This window comes from Protopterus annectens, chromosome 2.part0, assembly GCF_019279795.1.
Source record: "Protopterus annectens isolate FY-2018-M chromosome 2.part0, PAN1.0, whole genome shotgun sequence".
In the NCBI taxonomy this organism is placed as follows: domain Eukaryota; kingdom Metazoa; phylum Chordata; order Ceratodontiformes; family Protopteridae; genus Protopterus; species Protopterus annectens.
The window spans coordinates 222,654,384-222,678,542 of record NC_056728.1 but is presented as its reverse complement, the minus strand read 5'-3'; the positions used below and the strand labels follow the sequence as shown (position 1 = coordinate 222,678,542).

The following is a 24,159-nucleotide window of genomic DNA, read 5'->3' as shown; positions in this document are numbered from 1 at the left end:
AAAATTTTCAAACAAAGCGGAATACACCTTCCATACATTGGATGTTCACAGGCAATTGCGCTTCTATCTAGATAGGACTCAACAAATTCAAAAAACAGATCAATTGTTTGTGTCCTTTTCAGATAATAAACTGGCTAAAACCATCACTAAAGCTACTATTGCCAAATGGATCAGAGATTGCATAACTCAGGCTTATTCCTCTTCAAATAAACAACTTACAACTTCTGTCAAAGCTCACTCTACTAGAGCTATGGCTACCTCTATTGCATTCCATTCCAAGCTCGCTATTTCTGAGATTTGTGCTGCGGCTACTTGGTCCAACCCGCACACTTTCATTTCCCACTATAAATTGGATGTGGCATCTAAAGGGCGAGCATCATTTGGTTCCACGGTACTCAGGAGTGTTTTCCAGTGAGCCACCCATTGTTTAGGTGCTTGGGACGCTGTCCCATCAGTCAGAATGTAGGCGAGATAGGATCACATAACATCTTTTAGTTATGTACTCACCATAACTTCAGATGTTTGGGATCCATCTCCTTCATTCTAACCACCCTCCTTCCCCCTGCCTTGGAGATCAGAAGAGATTGAACGGTTTGAGTTCTACTGTTTTATCTTGTATCATCTGTCAATGTTATATAAGCAGTGCATGCGTGTGTGCATGTATGCGGACAAACTAGATCTGGGGGACTGGTAGTGGTGCATCCTGGGATATAGTAAGCTCAGCCAATAAGAGACTTCGTTCTTTGGCATAAGCGTGCCGAGTCGGAGCCGAGGATCGGCTCCGAACCCATCAGTCAGAATGTAGGCGAGATGGATCCCAAACATCTGAAGTTATGGTGAGTACATAACTAAAAGTTATGGTGAGTACATAACGTCTTAATCCATTTACTTAATCATACTACTATTCAGCTTTTCCTCTGTTCTTCTCCTGCTACTGAGCCAATTTTATCCTGTCATGACTCTATAACATATCTCCAACTCTGTCCCATCCACCTATTCATACTTCCTCCCTACACTCTCCACACATTGCAGCAAACCTATTTAATGATGCCTCTCACCTTTACTCAAATATAGACTAATTAACTCAATTTAAACTCAAACCATAGCAAAATTAGGTGGAAGAATACTCTTCAAAATCAGTAATTCCCCATTACATTCACCCTAATCCTGGCCCCGCCTATCACAGTAAACATCAAGACAAGTTTCTTCCCCACATGACACTAACCCTACAACTTCAGTCCCCAACTCCTGTAATCTAACTTTTGCTGCCGTAAATGTTAGAAGCGTAACAAATAAAATTGCTGAACTATGTATCTGAATTAGCTAACATAAGCCTGATATTCTCGCTTTTAACTGAAATTTATATTATACCCAGCATAAGCAACTCTGAAATTACACCTCTCAGCTGCAATATCATCCATAATGACTGTATAAAGGGGAAAAGAGGTGGTATTGCTTTAATACTTTCCCAGTAACTACCACATTTCCCTTTACAAGAATCCAATTCCAAAATTCAGCTCAACAGAGCTTCTTCTAACTTTTCTGAAATTAAACAATTATTAACCAATATTTATTACTGTTCTTTACATCCCTCCTGGTGACAGTATAGCTATACTAGAAGATATCCTACAGTGGATATCCATAACAATTCCACAGGAAATAATACTACTAGGTAATGTGAATGTCAGTTGGTTGGACATAAACTCTAACCCCCCTACATCTAGTGTGAACTTATTTGATTTCACACAACTAATTAATAGCCTCATACATTATAGCACATCAAATTTCCTGGGGGCCGCATTGGTGCAGTGGTTAGCGTTGTCTCCTCACAGCAAAAGGTTCTCCGGTTTGATTCTCAGTTGTGGTGCCTTCTGTGAAGAGTCTGCATGTCCTCCCTGCAGTCACGTGGGTTTCCTCCGGCTGCTCCAGTTTCCTCGCACATTCTGAAGACATGCAGTAGGTGGATTGGACACTCTAAATTGGTCGTAGGTGTGAGTGTGCGTGTGAGTGAGTTGTATGGATGAACTACCGCGGCAGGGCTAGCCACCCAGCAGTGTAAACCTTGGCTCGAGATTATTGTCACTGTTGAAGTGACACCCGAACCCCCATGTGCAAAATGGGAAAAGGGTTGAGGATGGATGGATCAAATTCCCTATTTAACTGGATCATAGTAGCAGACCTTAGGAAATACACCACAACAGGTGCAATGTCTGACTGTCTCAGGGATCATCTCCCAATCTATACAAGCAGACAATGGTGGTAGGCCAGGCCCAGGGGGAGGCTGCCCCCCCCCCATTTTAGAAGGAAGTAGCAGTCCACAAAAATCACAAAAACTGATAAGCCAAACAACAGCCATACAGACAACAGAGTGGACTACTGAGGATAAGAAAGAAATTATGTATTGTTACTGTTATGCAAAAAACCCAGAATTTCCAGACAAAAGATATACGAAAAGATTAAGAGAGAAATCAGAGGAAAGAAAAATACTTCCACAGAAAAACTGTCAGAACCTTCAAATAAAATGTTGTGTTCATTACTACAACAGATCCTTGAAAAACACTATACAGACCAAGAAACTTTGTGCCGTTTAGAAAACGAAGTGACTGGGGAAGTGCAAAAATTTAAAGAACAAAATTTAGAGACGTTTGAAGGGTATAAAAAAGAAATATGGACACAGGAAAGAGATTTGATGTGGTGCAATATTTATGCAGAGGAGAAAGCCAAATTAATTAACACAAAAAAAGCAAAAAGATATTTGAAGAGAAATATAGGCAAAAAAATCCAGATATGGAAAATTTCACAATAAAAAAAAAATAAGATCACAAAGAGGGAATGTAGAACGGAAGATTAGTCAAGTAGAAGTTAAAAAAATAGAAGCTGAAGTTATGGAATATTTGCAAAGTGAAGAATTCAGTGTAGAAAGTCTTAACACAGGTCATATCACAGCATGATGGAACAACTAGTCCTCAAAGTAAGGAGAAACAAGAGGAGCAGGAGACATCTGAAGAAGAAATATGGACATGGGAAAGAAAAAGAGATTTAATATGGTGCAACATTTATGCAAAGGAGAAAGCAAAACTAATCAATGCAAAAAGAGCAGTACCACAGATATTTGAAGAGAAATACAGGCAAAGACATCCGGATATGGAAAATTTTACAGTACAAAAAATACGAAAACAGAGGAAAAGTAGAAAAGAGGATTAGTAATGGAGAAGTTAAAGAAATAGAAACTGAAGATCTGATGTTCTCAATCTTCATCTTTTGTTGACTTGTTTGTCGATGGTTCCGATCCTCAAAACCGATCCAGCCATTAAATAGCTCACATCAGCCAAAAAAAAGTCTCTCGAGCTTCTAGTCTACCCACAATGCTCCTCTCTACATTACCCCAGATCTTGTTTGCCGCTCTTACACCCAATACGTTTTGGCCGACTCGTCTTTCGTAGCTAAGTAAAACTTTGTATTTTTTGTCCTTTTTCTGTACTGGTTTTAATCTCTAAACTCCTTAGAACCTTTATTTTTCTGGTGTACCCCTTAGTGTGAGTGTGTTTGTTACCTTTCCTTTTACTGCTGGTAATTTCCACTACCATCGTTGGTAGTTCCCTTCCCCCTCTCCTTTACCGTTAGGTAATCTTTCCTACCATTGCTGGTAGTGCTTTCCTTTGTGGTGTGACTGTCTGTTGGTTTTTCCTCCTCTTTCCTTTCCTTTCCTTTCCTTTCTGCTTCTCCTGCATTTTTATTTAGGGCAATGGCAGGTGAATCTAAAAGCTCCACAACTGGCTTCAAACAATATAAAGAGTGCGGCAGGAAAATGTCAAACTCGGATGGCCATGATTGTTTTGTATATTGTTTGGGTGCACCCCACTTAAGTACTGACTGTACAGTCAGCCAGGGTTTCAGTAATAGAGCCCTAGTAGAATGCAGAAATAACCTTATTCTCAAAGGGCTTCTTAAAGCCCCTTTTGAAGAAGCCTTGTTCAAGGCCAACCAGTCTCCTCTGGCCTCTGGTTCCAAAACTTCCCGTTTGGCGCCGACATCTCCCTTGGTATCGACAGTCAAAAAGCACAAACATGCATCTGCAGGTTCCTCTTTGGAACTAAAATCTAAGGTTCCAAAGCTTTCGGAACGGTCCTTGGCATCTTTACCCTTACCAGTGTCATTGACACTGACCAAGATGCCCACTCAGACTATGACTCCTACCACTTCTACTTTGGCTACAGTTCCGTAACCGGCAACGATTGTCACTGCTACTGTGTTGGTGCTGATATCTCCCATGGCTCCGCAGACGGTGCAGAAGACCAACATTTCTACTCAACACAGGACCACTTATTCTCCTTCCATGTACCCTTCCTTTGGACACATCCCTAGCCTCTTTCTAGAAGGATCTGAGTCGCCTTCTTGATTGTCTGTTCGTTCCACCAGAAGTTTCTCAGACATTGATATAGTAAGGTTGGTGGATCAGATCCTGACAGCAAGGGGTCTTCCCTCATCTTCTCAGCCCCCTCTCCCTTCTGGTGCAGGGGGTTTGTCTCCCACAACCCCTTCTTACTCTCCTCCTGTGACCTCTTCACATGTTTTAGAGCCCTTGACTTAAACTTCACAGGTTCCAGTAACTTCGGCACCGACAACCTTTGTGCCTTTGACGCTAGGTACAGCTCTGACGTGTTCAGTACCTTTGGGACCGACAGGTCCCTGAGACTGTGTCTTCGCCATCGGGCCTGAGGGGTTCGAGTTGGCTCCCATTTTTTTCAACAAAGCCGGCCTTGTCTCTTCAGGCTGTGCTGCCAGAGGAGCCGTACTCAGTTCCAGTTTGTCAGGCGGGTCTCTCGGGTCGGGGTGTGACCCCAGTTCTGGGTTTGTCTGTCTCAGTTCCGGGCTCCCATCCCTCCTCAGGGGGGTCCTGCCTTTCAAGACAAGGAAAGAGCCTTGGCCACTGCCTCATCCCAGGTTGTGTTACCAGAGTCTTACTGTTTGACCCCAGGTTTATCGGTTCTACCACCAACCTCTATTCCTGGACAGCGAGCTCCAAGGTCTCAAGACTTACCTACTAAAGGCGTACCCTCTTCCGAGACCTCTTCAGATGCTCCCACTGAAGAGCCTCCTCGGAAGAGATTGTGTAAAAGGAAACACCTTGATGCTCCCGAAGAATCCATCATGGAGGACACAGATTTAGATGAGGGGGAGGTTCCCCACGGTCACCCTCAGAAGATGTCTCATTCTTGAGATCCTAAAACAGAGGGGTGATTGGAAACCCAAAGATCCTTCCTCTGAGGAATCTGTGTACTTGCAGGTCTTTGGTGCTCATCCATCTACCTCCTGGGTGACCCCGCACGCTGATGACCTCATTAAATTGATCGCTCAACGGGCTTGGAAGGCTCCTGATTCTGTACAACCTGTCCCCTGGAGACCTGACAAAATACTTTCCACTCCTGATGATCAGCCATAGATATAAGACATATCCATTAGGCAGAGGGCTTAGTAGTTGATGCCATGGTGGTAGCGTCTGTCAAAAAGAAAGAACTAGCCAAAGAAAGTTCTACTATACATCCCCTTAACCAAGAGTCCAGGGCGATGGACAGATTTGGGAAGTGGGTCTATGCATCATCGACCTTTTCCATCAGGTCCTTGAAATTTTTGGCACACTTTACCAGACTTCAGAGGGATCTGGTCAAAGAGCTGTCATATACCCTGGCAGGAGCAGTGGCTGAGGAGGTTCAAGAAAAGGAGGCCTCCCATTTAGCTACCCTGGAGTCTATTTTGAACTTGTCCACGAGGCTTATTGAGCATGCAGCCAAAGGGGCGACCAGGTCAGCAGGTTCAGGGGTTGCTAATCGACAACACGCTTGAATGTGCTTGTGCGAGTTTGTGGAACCATTCAAGTCTTCCTTCGTCAATGCTCCCTTTGATTGATGCTCATTGTTTGGGGCCAAAGTTAAGGAAACTCTGTCCAGGTGTGCGTGGGCGTGCATTTTTCCACTCCTCAACAATCGTACTCCAGGAATCAAAGGAATGGCAATATCTGGTTCAAGAAGCCCCAGAAGCCTTTCCAGGACACATGTGGTACAGACTTCCCTTGGGGCAGAGGGGGGAGTTACAATGGAAGATGCCGTTCTAGAGGCAGGGGTGGTCCACAGAATCAGGGTTTCAGGGAATCCTTCTCTGGTCAACCCTATCAACGCTCCTGAAAGGAGGCCTGATTGCTTACCTCTGGAAGCAGTTGCAAAGATTCTCCTTGCACCCAACTGCTTGGCAATGCAAAACTACAGATGCCTGGGTGCTAAGGATAATTTCCAGAGGTTATTCAATCCCTTTTACCTTTTACTTGAGAACCCGAGCAAGACTCCATGACGTTCCTCCCAGTCCGAGGGCTCAAGCAGCATTAGAAATACAAAAGCTGCTAGAAAAAAAGAGTCATCCAAGATGTCCCACCAGACCAATTAGGATCTGGATTTTACTCAAGATTCTTTTTAGTGCCAAAGAAAATGGGACTGGAGACCAATTTTGGATCTCAGCATTCTAAACAAATTTGACCAGCAGTCAAAATTTCGGATGGTCATGTTTCAGTCAATACTTCCCTTCTTAGAGGAAACTGGATGTGCTCTATCAACTTTCAAGGCATGTATTTCCATATAAAAATTGACAAACGCTCCAGAAATTTTCTCCGCTTCTGGCTTGGAGCCAGTCATTACCAGTTCAGGGTGCTGCCCATTGGTCTCACCACAGCCCCCAGGGTGTTCACCAATTGTGTGGCAGTGGCCACAGCACATTTGAGGCTGCACAGATTCCGGGTGTTTCCTTACCTAGACAACTTTCTCCCCACCGCTTCCATCAGGCATCTACTTCTACGAACAACGGATTTCATTCTGGAGCTATCTCAACAGTTAGGCATCATGGTCAGTCTTGTGAAGACTCAACTAACCCCTTCTCAGGATATGTAATTAATTGGAGCTCGTCCTAACACTCTGTCTTGTGTGGCATCCCTTCCTCTCAACTTGTGGAGAGAAAGGGATGCCACACTCTGTCTTGTGTGGCATCCCTTCCTCTCCACAGGTTGCAGAAAATACAGTCACAAGTTCACCCTATTTTTTTATTCAAGCAAAATACCAGCTCAGCAAATTCTGCAAGCATTGAGCTCCATGGCAGTAGTGATCATGTTAGTCCCACTGGTAAGGTTTCACATAAGACTTCTTCAATGGCTGCTTGTGAACCAATGGTCTGTTCTATCCCACCCCATGAATCACCTAGTTTTTATATCCAGCCGATGCAAAAACAACCTATCCTGGTGGACGCAGTTCAAGGAGATTCTTCTAGGCCATTCCTTTGTGACCATGGATGCTTCCCAGATGGGGCAGCATTATCTGGGGAAGATAGTCCATGGCACTTGGTCCCCCTCCGAGGTCAATCTGCATATCAGTGTTCTGGAGCTCAGGGCAGTGCTTCTAGCGTTGCAAGCATTCTGCCTTACCTCAAAGGACGATAGATAATCAATCAGACAGCAAGTCCGTAGTCTGGTACATCAACAAACAGGGGAACAAAGTCCTACCCGCTTTGTCGAGAAGCACTTCTAGTGTGACAGTGAGCCATAACTTCCATCCGCTTTCTGACAGCAACACAGATCCCGGGGATTTCAAATGTGATTATGGGCAAACGAGCAGGTGTATCCTCATGCCTCATGAGTGGTCTCTAAATTTCAGAGTGGCGAAGAAGATCTTTCTTTGCTGGGGCCAACCTTGCTGCGACCTGTTTGCTTCATCCATGAACAACAAGTGCAGAAGATACTTTGCCCTAATTCACCCTTGGGGGGGGTGTCCCCCAGAGACTCTCTTCTCGATTGTTCCCCGGGTCTCCTTTATGCCTTTCCCCCATTCCCTCTGATCCCTTTTTTCCTCAAGAAAGCAGCTCGGTTGAGAAGCAAAGTGATCTTCATTGCACCTTACTGGCCTCGACAAATATGGCTTCCCTTCCTTTGGCCTCATCTACTTCACCACTCGTGGATTCTGGACCCAGTTCTGGACCTTCTGTCCCATCCTCAGGGGCTAGTGCACCACAATCTACAGACCCTTAAGCTGACTGCTTGGGTTTTCCAATTCCGTTAATCACCAGGCATAATGACATCCCATCTCCTGTACAATACATTTTGTTGGCATTCTATAAACCATCTACCAAGAATCTCAACTGTAGTAAATGGAAGAGACATTTTGTCTGGGCTTCTGATAATAGTGTGGATCCTTTTTCAGCACCAGTAGTAAAGGTTCTAGAGTTTCTAGCTACCATCTTTGGTAAAGGAGCTTCTGCTTCCATCGTTAAGGTTATCGTAGCAGCTATTTCAAATTTCCATAACAGTTTCAGTGATCAATCCTTAATCTGCCACAGGCTGTGTAAGGTTTTTCTTAAGGGCACCATAAGCCCCCATTCAAGGATCCTTCTACCTCCATGAGACTTGATTTTTGTATTGCAGTCTCTTACATTTCCTCCGTTTGAACCTCCAGCTACCTGCCACTTAACATTTCTTTCTTGGAAAACATTGTTTCTTATAGCAGTCACCTCTGCGAGACGAATCTCTGAATTACAGGCTCTATGTTCTAAAGCCCCTTAACTAGTTTTCCATAAAGACAGAGTGTCCCTCAGAACAAACCTGTCCTTTCTTCCTAAAGTGATTTCAGAGGCCAGTATAAATCAGTCTGTAGACTTGTCTATATTATTCCCAAATTTTTCTAATAAAGGAGATTACTGCTGTTTGAGGGATTGCATTTTTTTTTATTTATATGAATTCTTCTTCTTTTGGCTTTTCCCGGTTAGGGATTGCCTCAGCAGAACTCCGGTCTGCTAATGATTGGCAGTGGAGTTTTACAGTGCCGAGTTGCCAGCCCGACCCCCATCCTTCAAAGAAGACACACCCATTCACGCACGCACTTACCTTTACATGAAAAAGAATCTAAAACTCCCTATGCCAGTGAAGGCACATTCTGCCAGATCTATTGCAACTTAAGCCGTTTTTCATTCTAAAGCTTCCATGTCAGACATTTGCTCAGCTGCAACATGGGCTATTACGCATACCTTTATTACTCAATACAAATTGGATGTGGTCTCCAGGGGGAGAGCCTCCTTTGGATCTATAATTCTCAGAAATGTTCTTACATAGGGCCACCCAGGATATAAGGTAGCTGAGGATTCTGTCCCACAAGTCATGAATAGATGAAGATTGACAACATCGGATCAAGACGTTATGACTTAGCATAACGTTCCATCTGTGTGGTCAATCGTCATCTGTTCTTGCGTCCCACCTCACCTGCCCCCTCCTATAAAGTTCTGGTGGAGCGACATGCTGTCCTGAGTTTCTTTGTTAGAATACACCATGGACATGGTTTCTGGTTTTATTTAGGTTATCGTCTTCTGTAAGCCTGCAAACTCGATCTGAGGTAATGTAAAGTGGGGCATTGTGGGTAGACTAGTAGCTTGAGAGATTTCTTTGGGCTGATGAGAGCTATTTAACGTCTGGTTCGGTTCCGAGGATCGGAACCGTAGACCCAGAAGTCAAGAATAGATGAAGATCTACAACACAGATGGAATGTTATGGTAAGTCATAACTTTGTTTTATGGATTATCTGCAAAGTGAAGGATTTAGTGTAGAAAATTTAATTCAGATAACAACACAACAGGATAGGGCAATGGACACCCAAGTTAAGGAGGAACCAGTATAGGAGTAAGCATCTAACCAGTTGACATATGAAGATACTTTGGAGCCTCCCATAGGAAACCAGTACAAAGGTTCAGTTGGAGCTCTACAGAAAGGGAAAGAGCAAGAAACTGTGGCAACTCTGACACAGTCAATGTTGTGGTGTGATAGGCTAGTTAGTTCCCATATGAAAAAGCAACGGGTGGCACAGGGTGAAACTGAAGAGAATGTGGCACAGGAAGAAGCTCTGGAACTTTATATAGAATGCTCGCAGGAAATGGCTAACAAAGAATGTGCCCTCTGTTTAGAAGAAAATTATCTAAGAGAAGAGTTGCCTGATTTAATAGAGATGGATAGACATATTAAGATCAATGAAAAAATAGCCTACAGAAGATGAATAAAACCCCAGAATTAGATAATGTTATGTTGTACTATCTCGCCTTTATTCTTACATGGATGGGTTCGGAGCCGATCCTTGGCTCCGACTCGGCCGAATACACAGCTGGAAGTCTCAAACTTGGTCCGTGGCAGGTAGGTATCCCATGATGCAGTGGTGCAACTCTCCAGATCTCATTTGCCGCTTTAGGAGGTTGGATGTGCTCTTCTTGGCCGTGGCTATGTTTTGTCTTTTTTTACTTTATTAGCTAAAATTTCTAGTAGTTTTTGCATTTATAGTGTTTCCTAGTATATTTAAATAGTTAGATTAAGCGTGTAGCTACTCATCTCCTTCTGTGGTTGGTGCTGCTTTTTGGCCGTCATTTTTATTCGCAGGCCTGGTTGTATCCCGTAGTTATTGTAGTGGTGTGCTGTTTATTTTCCCTTTTTCTATAGCTGATATCTGGTATTAGTTGATATTTAGCTTGTAGAGAGCTAATCGCCCGTTTTAATTAGAGGGCTGGTAGTTTAGTAGTTAGTGTGTGTTATCTCTAGTATCTAGGTCAGTTTCAGTTAGAGGCCCTAGTGCTGTCCTTGTCAAGTTTCTATTGTGATATTTTCTTAGATGTGGAATGTTTATTATGTTAGAGTGCTAATTTGCCTTTTCTTAGAAGTGGTGTTCTTTAGTTTAGAGTGTGTGGTCTTTCACAGTTTGGAAAGTCATGCTTTGTTTGAGAACTCTCTTCTATCATGTCTAAAGACTCTAGAGAGAGAGAGAGAGAGAGAGAATAAGCCTTAGGGCTTTAAAAAATGTCAAAAGTATATACAAAAGATGTCAATTACTGATGGACATATCATTTGCGTTTACTGTCTAGGGGCTATTCATTTGCAGGAGGATTGTACCTTCTGTCACTCCTTTAGTGCTAGAGGGTTACAGGAAAGGAGAAACAAATTGATTCTAAAGGGGCTCTTAAAGCCAACCTTTGAGGAAGTTGTACAGATTGCTTCTTCTTCTTCATCCTCTTCTTCTTCAAAGAGGGACAAACCTTCTAAAAGACTGTCACCTGTTTCTACGGCTCAGTCAGAGCCTCCAGAAAAATTATCTAAAATTTCTAAGACACCTACCTCCTCGGTTCCACAGCCCTCGAAACCATTGGAGGTTATTATCATCGACAAGCCTGATTCTTCGGCTCCAAGGTCCTCAGAGCCACAAGATGCCGTTTCCCGGATCCAGTCCATTGACATTTTACCGGTCTCCCCTACTCTGAGATCTCCCATTTTGGAGAGGTCTCATTCTCCTTCTTTATTCTCCAGGTCCGCTAGGAGTCTATCTGTTGATGACATGGAGTGGGTGGTGCCCAGGCTCTTGAAGTCGCCGGTGGTAGACAGGTTGTTCTTGTCTCCGACCCATCAGGTCTCGGAGCATTCTAAAGCCATTACATCCACAGTTGTTCCTCCTCCGAGCCAAGCTGGACCCTCAGAGCCAGAGTGCCTGGTACCATTTACTGTAGAACCGTTGCTTCCAGGGCCCCTTCGGTGATCACGGAGCCAGCATCTGTTCCGACTCTTTTGGCGCTGTCCGGAATGTCTGGGAGCCGAGGTTCTCCGGCCAGCCCCGAGGGGGATGCATGGGCCTGAACTTCTTTGGTGCCGAGTCTACCCCTTGGAGCGTTGGCTCGGGTGAGCTCAGCTCTTACGTCAGCCTCAGAGCCAATCTTCCTGGTCCGGGGGTGGGGGATTCTCTGTCTCCTCGGAGCTGGGGACGTCTTCGGAGCCGGTGGGGTGTACTTTTGAGCTGATGAGGACAGTGATGTCTACCCCTACAGCTCTACATAAGGATAACAGCATTCATCCCCCTAAGGCACTGGCTACTGTCTGGGCACCACCACATCCACAGGACAGTAGAGATCCAGAGCCTCAGGATCCCCCACTGGGACTCCCTCTCTTCCGAGGCCTCCCCAGAATACCTTTCTGAGGAGCCCCCTCGGAAAAGAACTTGCAAGAGGAAGCATATAGACTCCCTGGATGAGTCTGTCACTTCAGACACTGACCTGGAGGAGTCAGAAGGGTCCCTACAGTTGTCCTCTGATGATGTCACATTTGCAGATATCCTAGAGATCCTAAAGCAGAGAGGAGGCAGGAAGGCTATCACCCCTTCTGATGAGGACTCAGTGTACCTGAAGGCCTTTGGATCTCAACCTTCAGCCTCCTGGGTGTCTCTGCCTTTCGACAAACTAATGGGCTTGGTCATTCAAAAGGCGTGGGAGTCACCTGACACAATGGAACCAGTCCCTCAGAGGCCAAGTTTTTGTCAGCAGCTACCAGAAAGGATTTTCTCACAAAGGGTGCACCTGTAGATGCTATGGTGGTGGCAGCAGCCACCAAGAGAACTCTGGGAGAAATCCTCATCTGTCCATCCTCTGAACAAAGATTCTCGAACAATGGACAGGTACGGGAAGTGGGTCTTTTTGTCAGCAACTTTTACACACTGATCGCTGAACTACCTAACTCACTTTATAAGGCTACAAAGAGATCTCCTGAAACAGCTAAGAGATACTCTACAAGGTACATTAGCTGCGGGGCTGAATGAGAAGATCTCTTTCCAACTATCCATCTTAAATTCCTTAGTCAACTCCTCCATGAGGCTGATATCTTATGCAGCAGATGGAGCGAGCAGGGCAGCAGATTCAGGAGTTTCCCTGAGGAGACATTCCTGGATGCGGTTGTGCAGTTTTGCAGAGCCCTTTAAATCTTCCTTTACTAACGGATCTGTATCACATTGTTGAACTTGTAAAAGTTCGAACGATATAATATCGAACCCAAAAGTCCAAAACTGCACAGTAACGAACACACAGAACAGCGATTTTTTTCCCAGGGAAAAATCACTGTTCCCTAACAACCCCCCCCCATAAACCTTAAACTAAAATTAAAGTGGGATGCTTCACCCCCCCCACACACATCCCAGTGTGGGGGGCTGTGCCCCCCACTCCCCCCTACTTAAATATACGCATTCTGACATCGCGCCACAGTGGAAGAACTAGCAAAGCCCGAAAACGGCCCACCGATTTTTTTCCCTGGGGAAAAAAAATCGATGTGCCGTGGCTTCGCTATTTTTGCGTTATGGACTTTTGGGTTCGATATTACATCGTTCGAACTTATACAAGTTCAACAATGTGATATAAACCCTTTACTAAGGCCCCCTCTGATGGTTTCTCACTTTTTGGACCCAAAGTAAAGGACACACTCACCAGATTCAATCAGGAAGGGAAAACGTTCTCTGCCGTTGGAGTACGTTTTACTGTACCTTCAAGACCTTATCCTAAAGGTCAGAAGAGTGGGAAAATGTGGTTCAAAAGATCCCAGGGAGCTTTCCAAGACGCACGAGGTGAATCCTTCCCCTGGGGCAGAGGGGGAGGTAACAATGGTAGACATTGTCCTAGAGGAAAAGAGGGGGTCCGCAAAACCAGGACAACCATGATTCCTTTCACGGATGTTCCTATCTGCGCTCCTGAAAGGAGGCCCAACTGCTCTACTCTGGAGGCAGTCGGGGGACAATTGTCTTTGTACCTAGAAGCCTGGCAAAGTATCACAAGAGATAAGTGGGTACTAAGAATAATATCCAGAGGATATTCCATTCCTTTTTGCCGCCCTGTCCTACAAATCAGAACAATCCAGGATGTTTCACCCAATCTAAGGGAACAGCAACTATAAAAATCCAAAAGTTGCTAAACAAAAGAGTCATCCAAGATGTCCCCGCAGACCAAACAGGATTCGGAACTTACTCAAGATTTTTTTTGGTGCTAAAAAGAACAGGGGATTGGAGAGCCATATTAGACCTAAGCAAGTTAAACGAATCTGGCAAGACGTCAAAGTTCCAAATGGTGACACCTGCAGTCAATACTTCCCTTCTTAGGGAAAGACGATTGGATGTGCTTGATAAACCTTCAAGATGGGTACTACCACATAAAAATGGACATAGAATCGAGGGGTCATTTACGCTTCTGTCTGGGAGCCAGTCATTATCAGTTCCGAGCTCTGCCTTTTGATCTCACTACAGCCCCCAGAGTGTTCACCAAATGTATGACAGTAGTCACGGCTCACTTGAGGCGTCTGGGATTCCAAGTGTTTCCGTATCTTGACGACTGGCTCCTAACTGCCAATACCAAGCATCTACTCCAGCAAGCCAGGGATGTGACTTTGGAAATTTGTGCTCAGTTAGGCATAATAGTCAACTTACAAAAATCTGCCTTGTTACCCTGTCAACATATTACCTTCATAGGTGCAGATCTAGACACTGTTTCCTTGATGGCACATCTTCCAGCAGACATAATTTCAGCTTTCAGGCAACAAGTACTTCATCTTCTTCCCAAGGACAAGGTAAAAAGCAAAGGTAGTTCTGAAACTTTTATGAACAGTGGCTTCTACCATAACACTAGATGTTATGTAGTCCAGTCTCACCTTCATTCTTACCCGTGGGTTCGGAGCCGAACCTCTTCTCCGACTCGGCCATACTCTAGCTCAAAGTCTTCAATTGGCTCGTGGCTAAGAGGTATCCCATGCTGCAATGCGCTTATCCTCCAGATCTCGTTTGCCGCTCGTACAGCTCGGACGAGGTCTCGCTCTTGGCCGTGGCTAAGTACAAATTTTCTACTATTTGTTCAATTTAGTAGCTCCAAAAGCTATTTTAATAGCTAGTGTGTGTGTGTTTTTACTTCTAGCAGTTTATTGAACTTTTCTGGTATCCTGGTTACCTTGGTGTTTACGGGCTAGGCCCGTTTCAGTTAGAGGACCTAGTCCTGCCCTGTTTTTTCCTGTTGTTCTTGTTCTTGTTCTGATTGTGTAGCAGTTTAATCCCCCTTGTCAGCGAGTTTCTTGTGGTGGGACTGTTTGTTGTTCCCCTGTTTTTTTTTCCTGGGCTAGGTCCGTTTAAATTAGAGGACCTAGTCCTCCCTGTGGTTACCTCGCAGTCTCAAGGCCGTTTGAGTTAGAGGCTCTAGTTTCCCGCGCTTTTTTGATTTCTGTGGTGAATGTGCCCCTACCGTTTTCCGCTGTGTGTGTGTTCTTGTCTCAACATGTCTAAGGAGTCTAAAGAACACAGGCCTTTGAGCTTCAAAAAGTGTGTTAAGTGTAACAACAAAATGTCTTTGACTGATGGGCACTCTGTGTGCGTGTATTGCTTGAGGGCTATTCATTTACATGAATCCTGCTTGTTCTGTCATGCTTTCAGCCTCCGCGTGCTGCAAGAGAGGAAGAACAAGCTAATTTTAAGAGGATTGCTGAAACCTTCTTTTGAAGAGGATGTGGAAAGATCCTCCAGTTCCAAGTCTTCTCCTTCCAAATCAGACAAAAGGATGGAAAAAAATCATCTAAGAAGCGCTCTCTGGCTCCGTCAGTCTCTTCGGAGCCACCGGAGAAAATTATTAGAACTACAATTGCTTCTTCGGCTTCACTGGCTTCGGGGCAGACAGAAGACAGTGCTTCGATGATGTCTGCATCAGCTCCCGGTTTATTGGAGTTGATGTCAGATTTGTCAGTTCGGAGCCGGTCTCCAGTTTTTTGATCGGTCTCCCCGACTCATAGGTCTCCCTCTATAGGGAGATCCAGATCCCTGACCATGTCCTCTAGATCCTTCAGGACACTTTCCGATGACGATGTCGATAGAGTGGTGAAGAAACTGCTCCAGTCATCAGTGCTGGCTAAATTGCTTTCGGCTCTTGAGCCCATCCCTTCATCTTTGGCTGTTCCTCCTCCGGACCTTTCTTCGGAACCAGAGCTGTCGGCTCCGTCTGATGGCTCCAGTTGCCCCTTCTGGCATCTCTGCTCCGATCTCCGCTCCGACCCCATCGGCGCTGTCCACGGGGTCCTAGATTCACACCTCGCCAGTCGGAGCCTAGAGGGAGGTATCGGGCCGATCTTCTTCAGCTCCGAGCCTTCCTCTTGGCACTTTGGCTCGGGTGAGCGTGGACCTGACATCGCCTTCGGACCTTATTTCCTTGACTCCGAGGCTGTCTTCTGTGGTTAGTCGACCTTTGGAGCAGGGGGGATCAGCTTTCGAGGTCATGAGGAGTGTGCTGGCCAGGTCGTCAGCTGCATCCTACGGTACCGACACTCTTCCCCCTCCAGCACCGATATCAGTATCAGATCACCCTCTATCTAGGAACAGCGGAGACCTAAGGCCTCAGGATACCTCCATGAGTGGTCCCCAGCTTTCTGAGGCCTCCCCGGGTTTTTTACTTGAGGAGCCACCCAGAAAGAGATTGTGCAAGAGGAAGCACATTGACTCCCAAGATGAGCCCCTCACATCTGACACCGACCTCGAGGAGTCAGAGGGGTCCCCTAAGTCGTCTTCTGATGATATCTCTTTCTCAGATATCTTGGAAATACTGAGACATAGAGGCGACTGGCCATCTAAAGCCCCTTCTGAGGAGGAGTCAGTGTTCCTGAAAGCCTTTGGGTCCCAGCACTCCACCTCTTGGGTTTCTCCCCCTTTCGACGAGCTCCAGGTCCTCATATGTTGAAAGGTGTGGGAAACTCCGGACACTGTGGAACCGGTCCCTAGGAGACCCAACAAGTTTTTGTCCGCTCCCCCTGATAGAGAATTTCTTACAAAAGGTGTTCCAGTAGATGCCATGGTGGTGGCAGCAGCCACCAAGAAGGAACTTGTAGAAACTTCATCTAACATCCATCCCCCTAACAAGGAGTCCAGGGCTATGGACAGGTATGGGAAGCGTGTGTTCTCTTCAGCGGCCTTTACACTGCGGTCGCTGAACTACTTACTGCATTTTACACGGCTCCAAAGAGATCTCCTAAAGGAGTAGGGTAATTCTCTACAGGGTAACGTTTCTGATGCTGTGGCTGAGAAAGTCAATGCTCAGATGTCTACCCTAAATTCTATTACCAACTCCTCCATGAGGCTGATCTCTTACGCAGCCGATGGAGCGAGCAGGGCTGCGGGTTCCGGAGTCTCTCTTAGGAGACACTCCTGGATGCGCCTGTGCAACTTCGCGGAGGCCTTCAAGTCTACCTTCACCAACACGCCCTTTGATGGTTCATCCTTATTTGGAATGAAGGTGAAGGATACTCTCACTAGGTACGAGCAGGAAGGAAAAACCCTGTCTGACGTGAGAGTCCGTTTTTCCATGCCTTCTAGACCTTATCCCAAGGGCCAGAAAGGTGGAAAAATGTGGTTCAGAAAATCGCAGAGGTTTTTTCACGACGCACAGAGTGATTCTCCCTCCAGAGGCAGAGGAGGGGGTGGAAATTCAGGTAGACGCCGCCCTAGAGGCAGAGGAGGCCCGTGTAACCAGGGGGACTGCGATTCCTTTTGTGGTTCTCCCTACCAGCTCTCCTGAGAGGAGGCCCGACTGTGCATCTCTGGAGCCAGTCGGGGTTGGCATTTCTCTATACCCAGAAGCCTGGCGAGACATCACTCAAGATGGTGTTAGAGAGAATCTCCAGAGGTTATCATATTCCCTTTCTTTCATCTCCCCCTCCAAACAAAAGAATCCCAGACGTCCCACCCATTCAATGGGAATCCACAACCTTAGAAGTTCAAAAGTTGCTGTTAAAAGGAGCCATCCAGCCCGTCCCCTCAGACCAAGTAGGATTAGGGACTTACTCCAGTATCTTTTTGGTGCTGAAAAGAACAGGGGACCTGAGACCCATTTTGAATCTCAGCTGTTTGAACCTTCATGTAGAGAAGTCCAAGTTCCGCATGGTCACGTTACAGTCAATTCTCCCGTTATTAGGGAAAGATGTGTGGATGTGCTCTATCGCCCTCAAGGATGCTTACTACCATATAAAAATGGACAGGGCATCCAGAAGTCACCTACACTTCCGGTTGGGAGCCAATCATTTTCAGTTTCACGCCCTGCCCTTTGGTCTCACCACAGCCACCAGAGTGTTCACCAAATGCAAGGCAGTGGTAACGGCTCACTTGAGACATCTGGGATTCCATGTGTTTCCATACCTGGACGACTGGCTCCTGTCTGCCACCGCCAGGCATCTACTACTACAGACCAGGGATGCCACTATTGCACTGTGCCAAAGTCTGGGAATCACCTTGAATTGGGAAAGGTCTGCATTGTAGCCCTTGCAGCGTGTCACCTTTATTGGCGTTGAATTAAGCACAATGCTCATGAGAGTTTTCCTGCCAGAAGAGAGAATTCATGTTTTACAGCAACAAGTCTACGTGCTACTACCACTGAAGAAGGTCAAGGCAAGAGTGGTCCTCCAGCTGTTGGGTACCAATGCTGCCATGATTATGCTAGTCCCTCTTGCAAGACTTCACATGAGGATTCTTTAGTGGCTACTTTTTGCCAATGGTCTCTTCAGCACCTTCCACTCTCCCACCTTATTGTAATAAACGACAGGTGCAAGCAGGATCTGCGCTGGTGGCTTCAGACCAGCAATCTCAACACGGCTATGCCTTTCATTCTTCCTCCTCCGATTGTCACTGTGACCACGGATGCCTCCCAGATTGGGTGGGGGTGGCATTATCTTGGCAGGACTGTCCAAGGCACGTAGCAGGAATACGAGACCCATTTGCATATCAATGTCTTAGAGTTGAGAGCGGTGCTATTAGCATTGTAAGCACTTCAAAGCTTTCTTCCTCTTGGGACAATTGCAGTGCAGTCGGACAACATGTCAGTGGCTGGTATCTGAACAAACAGGGAGGAACCAGGTCATATCCCCTTTACAGAGAGGCTCTTCGAGTGTGGCAGTGGGCAGTATCTTCCCAGCACTTTCTAGTGGCAACACACATTCAGGGGAAGTCCAATGTGATTGCCGACAGGCTGAGCAAAGCTATTCTGATGCCTCACGAGTGGTCCCTGAACGATCAAGTGGCAGAACGGATTTTCCGCAGATGGGGTCAGTCTTGCTGCAATCTATTTGCCAGCCCCCTCAATGCCAAATGCAGCAGCTACTTCACCCTTATTCCCCTGGAAGGGGAAGCACCCATGGACGCTCTAGCTCACAATTGACCCTCTGGTCTTCTCTATGCCTTCCCTCCAATTCCCTTGATTACGAAGATTATTCAGAAAGCACAGTCTTTGGGAAGCAAAATGATACTGATTGCTCCACACTGGCCTCGTCAGATCTGGTTTCCTTTTCTTCACCCTTATCTAATGGATGAGCCGTGGATTCTGGACCCAGAGCCGGATCTGTTGATTCATATGTCAGGGCAGTTCCACCCCTCCATCCAAACCCTCAGGTTGACAGCATGGCTGCTCCAATTCTGTCCCTAGTTAGGCTTCATGATTTTTCACCGGAGGTGGTTCATATTCTGTCTTCCTCCCACAAGCCTTCTGCTAGGAAGATTTATTCCAGTAAGTGGAAGAAATTCTCCATTTGGGCTCATGAAAGACAGATCGATCCCTATACAGCTCCCATCTCATCAGTTTTAGTTTCTATCTCAACTGTTTAGTCAGGGATCTGCTGCATCAACTATCAAAGTACAGATGGCAGCCATTTCTACTTTTCATGTTGCTAATGAACCCAATCTAATGGCGCACATAATTTGTAGGGCTTTTCTCAAAGGGCTATGCTACTTCTACCTCCGATCTTTGATCCCGTTATGACATGAGACCTTAATTTTGTGCTACAGCAGCTTACCTCGCCTCCTTTTGAGCCCGCGGCAACCTATGACATTAATTTTTTGTCTTGAAGATTCTCTTTTTGATAGCCATCACTTCGGTTATGCGGGTCTCTGAACTCCAGGCTTTACCAGTCCGGCCCCCTTACTTGATGTTTCACAAGGATAGGGTCTATTGAGTTGCCTGTATTTTCCCCTGAATTCTCTAACAAGGCAGAATTTAAGTTTCATCAGCTGGATATCCACAGACAATTACGTTTCTGTTTACATAGTACAAAAGATTTTAGGAAATATGATCAACTCTTTGTCTCGTTTTCAGACAACAGACTAGGGACTTCAGTTTCCAAAGTAACTCTGTCCAGATGGATTTCTAGCTGCATTTCCTTCATCTATTCTTCAAATGGCAAGGAATTACCCTTTAAGGTAAAGGCTTACTCTACGTGTTCGGTATCTACTTATACTGCCTTTCAGGCTAGGATGTCTATGGATGGTATTTGTGCTGCAGCTACTTGGGCATCTCCTCACACCTTTATTAGTCATTACAAATTGGATCTGGTATCAAGGGGCAGATCCTCATTTGGTTCCACAGTGCTCAGGAGTATTTTCCAGTGAGCTGCCCGAGGTCTAGGTGCTAGGGATGTTGTCCCACGGGTAAGAATGTAGGCGAGATTGGACTACATAACATCAAGAAGTTATGTACTCACCATAACATTTAATGTATGTAGTCCATCTTGCCTCACATTCTAACTAACCCACACACCTACCCCCTCCTGGAGGACCTAGAGGTCGAGTCTGTGGTTTCAGCATTCCTTCTTTATATGTTGAGTTGGTTCTTCCTCTCAACGTGTGTGTGTGTGTGTGTGTGTGTGTGTGTGTGTGTGTGTGTGTGTGTGTGTGTGTGTGTGTGTGTGTGGATGTGAGCTTACAGCAAACAAGATCTGGGGGATAGGCGCATTGCAGCATGGGATACCTCTTAGCCACGAGCCAGTTGAAGACTTCGATCTAGAGTATGGTTGAGTCGGAGCCGAGGTTCAGCGCCGAACCCATGGGTAAGAATGTGATGTGAGATGGACTACATACATCAAACGTTATGGTGAGTACATAAGATCTGAAGTAGGAGATTCATTTGTCTGCAACCTGTGGGTTATGGATCCGATATCGGATCCGAACCGGCATGGTTTATCCAGCTATGGATCCGAGCTCTTAGCTCTTCCCCTCACCCATAATGCCCTGCTCTCCCTACATGACCTCAGATCTAGTTTGCCGCGCTGGTAACCAGTTGGATCGTCTGAGCTCTTCAGCTAAGTTCTATAAAAAAACTCTTATAAAGCTTTAAATTGCTTTTTTTGTAATTAAATTTGTGTGATTGTGTTAGGTTTCCTTTAGTTTTTTGATACTTTTGGGTTTAAATTGTTACATCTAAAATTTTATTTTAATTCCCTCCCCTCGCTGGTTCGGAGTTTTGTTGAGTGTGTTGTTTGGGGCCTTGTGTGTGTGCTAGTTTAGCACTAATTGTTTCTCGTTTTTATATGGTTTAAAAAAAAAAAAAAAAACTTTAGTTATGTCAGAAGCCCCTAAGGCAATTTTCTTGAAGTGCACCGAGTGTGGCCATAAGCTTTCCCCTGCTGATGGCCACACTCGGTGCGTTCGATGCCTTGGGGTTGAACACCTCACTTCTGGATGTTCCATTTGTGCAGGGTTCAACCCCAGGGCATTGAAGGAGCGGAGGTCGAAGCTGGTCCTGGCGGGACTTCTGCCCCCGGACTCGGCTTCGGCCTCCGCTCCTGTGGTGGGTACTGTTGATACAGTTCCCTCCTCGCCTGCTCCCCCTCCTCCACCTGGGACTCAACCTCTCGCTGCTGGGTTGGAGGACAGGGAAGCAAGAAAAAAGGACTGGAGAGAGAAGCACCACAAGCGGCGGGCCGAGACCTCCGTTTCGGGCCCGCCAGCTAAGCGGGTTTCTCCTCCGGCCTCCTTGGCTGCTGGCTCCCCCCCCCCCTCGGCTTTGGTCTCCAGTCTGCTTTTCACCGGGGCCTGAGGAGGAGGAGACCCGATCTCCGTCGAGGCTATTGAGGAGGCACTCAAGGCCTACCACGGTAGCCTCTTCGAGGTCTACGTATAGCCTTTCCGACGCCGATCTGGACCTGATGATGAGAAGGTTCATCCAGGCCCAGATGCAGATGGGAGTGCTCCTGCCTCCCCCCCCCTCTGGGGGGAGCTCGACCCCATTTTTCAGGCCCATAGCTCCTTCTCCGACCCGCTACCCGGGTTCGGGCGTTGAGCCGGCAGCCGAGCCGGGGTGGGTCGGCGCCGATAGTACTAGGTACTTCGGATCCGACCCTGCCCTCGAGTGTTTCGGATCCGACCTCTCGGAGCCTGGCTCCGAGCTTCGGATCCGGGGGACTTAGTGTGCCTTCAGCGCCATCTGTGTCGGAGCACACTGGTCCCTCGGATCCAAGTGTCTCGGGGCCGGCTCCGATCCACTCTTCGGATCCGAGGGGGAGCCGACTTTCGGATCCTTTGGTCGAGGCTGGCTCCCCTTCGGCTTTTGATGTAGTGGAGAGGGCTCTGTTGAGGGCTTCTGGACCCCTGTCACTTGCTTCGGCTCCTTCCCGCGCTCCATCTGCACTGGGTCAGGCTTCCACCATCCGGCCACTGGGACAGCCCGCTTCAATGCCCCAAGCTGTTCCATTGGAACAAGACACTGCTTGCGAGTGCTCCTCGGACAGCCTCCCCGAGGAAGCACCTCGCAAGGATACGTGTAAAAGGAGGTACATAGACTCCCCCGAGTCTTTAACAGAAGACACGGATTTGGAGGAAGGGGAAGGCTCCCCAAGATCACTCCCCGACGATGTCTCCTTTGGAGAAATCATGGAAATGCTTCGCATAAGGGGTGGGTGGTCTCTTCCTCGGACGAGTCCGTGTTCTTGGAGGCATTCAAAGCGGGCCCGTCTACCTCTTGGGTGTCCCCTCCTGCCGACCCCCTGGTGGACCTTATTACCTCCAGGGCGTAGAAGGAACCGGACACCGTGGAGCCAATCCCCAAAAGGCCAGACAGAATCCTTAGCCCCCCTGCAGACCGTGCCCACTGGAGTAAGGGGCCTCCGGTAGATGCCATGTTGACGGCAGCAGCCACCAAGAGGGAACTCGCCCAGGAGAGTCCCTCAGTCCAACCTCCGAGCAAGGAGTCTCGGATGATGGACCGCTTGGGGAAGCGAATGTTTAGTTCAGCGACCTTCTCAGTGAGGGCGCTCAACTATCTGGCACATGTTACCAGGATGCAGCGCGATCTTATTAAAGAATACGCTGCATCCCCCCCAGAGTCCATGTCAGAGGAGGACAAACTTTTGCACTCCACCCGTATGGCCACTCTTCGATCCGTGATGAATACCTCTATGCGGTTGCTGTCCCATGCTACTGAGGGAGCCGCTAGAGCTGCAGGAGTAGGCCTAGTCACTAGACGCCAGGCCTGGCTCTGCCATTGCGATTTCACGGAGCCCTTCAAGGCATCCTTCGCAAACGCCCCCTTTGATGGTTCTGCCCTTTTTGGCAAGACGGTTCGCGACACCTTGACCCAGAGCGAAAAGGACGGGAAGACGCTGTCTGCCGTCGGAATCCGCTTCTCTCTGCCCTAGAGGTCCTACTCTAGGAACCAAAAGGGCCAGAAGAAGATGTGGTCCCGGAAGTCGCAGCAATCCCAACCCGCTCCGGACAACCAGTCCTTCCGTGGCAGAGGAGGACAGGGAGGACGCCGCCCCAGGGGCAGAGGGGCTCCCAGGAATTTCGGGTCCAGAGAACCTTTCTCTGAATGGTCCGCACAGCAGCCCTGAGGGGTTGCCCGACTGCTCCACCCTGGAGGCAGTCGGGGGACGTTTTTCGGAGCACCTAGCGGCATGGGAGTCCATAACATCAGACCGCTGGGTCCTCCGCATTATATCCAGATGATACAAGATCCCCTTTCATCACATTCCAAAATTAAGATCCCTCCCCGACTTTCCACCCGGTCAGTGGGAGGCCGCTTCAGCAGAAATTGGCCATCTGCTGGGGAAAAGAGCCATCCAGTCCGTCCCCCCAGACCAGATCGGATCAGGGTTTTACTCCAGGTTCTTTTTAGTACCAAAAAAGATGGGGGACCAAAGACCAATTTTAGACCTGTCCCTGTTAAACCTGGCAGTTCCCAAGGAGAAGTTCCGGATGGTCACTTTGCAATCCATCCTCCCCCTTCTGGGAGAGAATCACTGGATGAGCTCTATAGACCTCAAGGATGCATACTACCACATACTAATGGACAGGCGCTCCAGGAGGTTTCTTCACTTCCGGCTGGGAGCCAGTCACTACCAGTTCAGGGTCCTTCCCTTTGGTCTCACCACAGCCCCCAGGGTGTTCACCAAAGTATTAGCAGTGGTTGCAGCCCACCTGAGGCTTCAGGGGGTGCAGGTCTTCCCGTACCTGGACGACTGGCTTCTTACCACCCCAACAAGGCATCTACTATCCTTGGCGCGAGACTCCTTTCTTC

At 47.1% G+C, this 24,159-nt stretch overlaps 1 protein-coding gene across 1 annotated transcript in view; it reads left to right on the top strand.

Moving 5' to 3' along the window:
• The window catches only part of BOLL (boule homolog, RNA binding protein), a 2,224,369-nt gene that overhangs the window by 372,070 nt on the left and 1,828,140 nt on the right, over positions 1–24,159 (top strand). The window lies entirely within an intron of this gene.